Consider the following 3,926-nt stretch of genomic DNA (forward strand, 5'->3'; position numbering starts at 1 on the left):
CGTGTTTTCAACGTTGAATAGACTAAACTAGCCTCTCTTTTGTCGCCACCCTGGGGCATACGCTCGCTCCCGGTAGGTTTAACAACAACCCCCATCCGAGTAGCGTGTGAAACTAGGCCTCAAAATCTCCTCCTATTATTGCTCTCAATTTTCTTTATCGGAATTAATTTTGGTATAAAACAAAAGCTAATATCAAGCACAAGGACAAAGCAGGCATCCTTTATGTCACAACTCAATCGGATCCGATTCATAATTTTATTCTTTAGTCTGTTTCAAAAGATAAACGAAGCGACGTGTAGATAATGAGCGCAAACCCTATCGATCGTCAAAAATTCATTGATAATAACCTGATTTAAAAGCATACTTCATCCAGGATGGTCGAAGACTTACGTGGAGACCGGCATTGGGAACCCGCTTAAAGAACTGCTCATCCCGAGGGGCCAGAACTGCTCGACCGCCCTAGACTGAGTCAGGCGAGAGCCAAGCTGTCCCCCTGACGTCGAGATGGCTAGCAGGCTCGTAGTGGTGTGATCTGGGTCAGGTTCCCGCACGTATCGAGGGCCGACCAAACTTAAGGGCTATACGCCGGAGGCTACATAATATACCAATTTGACAAAAGTTAAAAAAATAATACCATTCTGTCACCTAGGGTCTACAAAATATACCAATCTGACCATTTTGTCATTTGTTAGGAGAATAATTAGGCTAATCTAGAGTTAATGAGCTTTGACCAAAAGCTAAGAAGCAAATTTAACCTAAAAGCTATAGTTACGAGGTATTGAACCCAACTTTTGTTTTAAACTCACCACTCTCTCTTATGCTATCTAATGTAGGATTATATTCACATATTAATAATCTAAACAACAAACCTCAAACGTAACAATCACTTTTGGTAAATGTAGAAGGCTAGAGTTGAAACCACGTTAGTGTTGGAAATTTATCAATTAATTAATATTATAGCATGAAATAAATCCGAAATCAAAATAAATAAGAGATAAGAAAATCAGGCCTGAACGGGAGCAGTCGTGTATTCACTGCCCTAGAAGATTGAGAACCCGCCTATCGCCCTGGCGCAGATGGTTCTCTCCCCCCTAGCGGTAAAAACCCCCGGAAACGGCCGGCCTCTACACTCGGGCGAGAGTGCAGAGCTTCAGCTCAGATGAAGGAAGTTGCCCATAAAATAAAACTAAAATGTAGATGAAAATAATATGTAGGGGAGAGAAGAAAAACAAGAGAAACTTGTTGTATATTTTCCTTATTGTTTTAAGCTCAACACACGGATATATATATATATATATAGGGTTGGAAAAGACGTTACAAAACCCGTAATTAATTCTGTAACGTTCGTCATAAATTTTGTAACGTTCCCCATAATTATATGGCCGTTACACATATTTTTAATTGCTAATTAAAACATGTTTTAATTATAAAACTTTATTACTATTCATGAAGGCAAAATTGTCTTTTCTTAACAAAATATCTAACAGTCTCCCCCAAAAGGCAATATTGACTGAAAACTCAGAAATCAATAAATAAATCACAAAAATCATAAAACAATTATAGGTTGGGCAACCTTTCGTATCGTGAGTTCGGGAGAGGTAGCTTCCGGCTTTGAACCTTTCCTTAGTGAGTTCATCGCCACCTGAGGGACATAATGGACTAGGCCTTGAATTAGGCCCATTTAATCAGGTATTGATGAAAACACACACAATACGCTTCATCTATTGAGCAAAGCGGGTTGAGCGTTAAAGGCCATGCTCACAATAAACCGACTCATGAGAGTTTTTAGGGGTTAGCCCAGCCCCCCCTAACCGCGGCCATCACGGTTCCTCTCACGTAGGTAAGTCCTCAAATGGTACTACAGCTGTTTATTTAATAACCCCCACAATACACACGTTGGACTTATTAAGAGTAAAACTCAGCCTAGCCAGCTGTATCATAAGAGCATCGTCATCATAGAGAAGGGGTAGTAGCAAATGCTACATAATGATATATAAATATATCTAGGTCGATGCTCCACACGAGTGTCACTAGTCCAGCTTGTTTGTACCATATTGAACCGACATAGGGACTACGTCTCCAAATAAGGGTTGGGTTGCCGCTGTCAGTGACATCATCTATGGGCTTAACCCCATCTCCCTCGATGAATCCATGACCACACTCCTGGATAATCCCTTAGTCAAATGATCATCAAGATTCTTTTCACAGACTTTACCAAGTCTAGAATCATAACTTTGCCTAGCAGGCGTTGTATTTATTAATCAAGTTCTTATTTTGTAATTAGTCCATCATATTGTTTAAAATTGACATTAGGTCATGATCTATGATCATAAAAGATCATAGTAGCTATGTCTGAAGAGATTGACCTTAATATCTGAACATTTCAAACTAATGTGGAACTAAAAATTCTGCAGTTATGCATATGCACATACATGAATGAAATTAATAATAAATACATGCAGAGCATAATAGGATTTCGTATCTTAAAATATATTTTCGTATCTTAAAATATATTTTCGTATCTTAAAATATATTTCATATTTCATAATTCAAATGCATAAAAATTTTAAATTATTCTATTATAAAAGGTTACAAATTGGTTGCCTACAAAGGAGACCATCCAAATTTAAATCGGTTGCCTACAAATGAGACCTTCCAAATTTAAATTGGTTGTCTACAAATGAGACCTTCAAAATTTATGTTGCCATTTTCTAGTACCACCTCTTATACAAATAATAATAATAATAATAATAATAATTGTACATACGTGCTTTAAATTTTTCAAGTGCATTCTTGCAGAATTATTTTCATAATTCCAGTCCTCTTATTCCAAACCAAAAACTCCTAAAGTGAAAAGATTAAAGTTTTACCCGGGGAGTTAGCCAGGTAAGGATAGTAATAGAGGTTGATCAAAGATCAATTAAGTACCTCGTTCCTTGCAGAGCGCGTTACGCAACCCTTAAACCTTGCCTTAGACACCAACTAATCCAAGAAAACTTGAATCGGTTCACTCAATGAGTTTTTGTTTCTTAACAGAATATAGAAACTTTAAAATATTTCCTGTAATCATTTAAAATGCCTAGCAATTATACTGCAAACATATGTTGGATAAGGCCGAGGAGGGGTTTACCTATTGATGTTCGAACCTCATGATTTTCATGTCTTGAGAGTAAAAACTCATCTGCTGCAGACAACTGCCACTTAAGTTGCTGAACAAATCTGCATTCACTTTTACCACCTTCTGTACTAAGCTTATTAGATGCATAAGCACTCCAAAATATGGAATTATTAATAATAGAAAGTACCATATTGATAGGTTAAAGAAATGAAAGCATTAAACCATGAAAAAAAAAAACAATCCAGATATTTCAAAACATCTATGCATCCAGAGTTTGTTCTCTTTATTCTTGTCAAAACCATGCATATGAAATTTTTTAAGAATAAAAATATACACCGCTGCAAATTTATAGCATGTTTCAAATGCGTGCATATTCACTAGCACAAGGGGATAATGGTAGGTTTTAGAAACCAAATTTTCATAGAACAGTAATTGTATTTAATTTTATGAATAAAAAAAAATAATTCACTGATGAACAGTGCTATATGTAAGCATTAAGCAGATTTTTTTAAAATAAAATGAACATTAAAACTGTTTTTAAATTAACAATAATGTTTTTTTTAATAAATAAATAAACAGTAACATCCTTTAAAAAATGAACAGTAACGTTCATTAAAATGAATGAACAGTAACACCGTTTTTAAAGATGAACAGTAACGTTCATTAAAATAAATGAACGGTAACATTTTTTTTTAAAACGAACAGTAAAGTTTTTTTAAACATTAAAAACTGTTTTAAATGAACAGTAATGTTTTTAAGTAAAATTAAAACCTGTTTTTTAATGAACAGTATTTTTTTGGAATGAACA

This window comes from Asparagus officinalis, chromosome 10 (genome assembly GCF_001876935.1).
Source record: "Asparagus officinalis chromosome 10, Aspof.V1, whole genome shotgun sequence".
NCBI classification, from domain to species: domain Eukaryota; kingdom Viridiplantae; phylum Streptophyta; class Magnoliopsida; order Asparagales; family Asparagaceae; genus Asparagus; species Asparagus officinalis.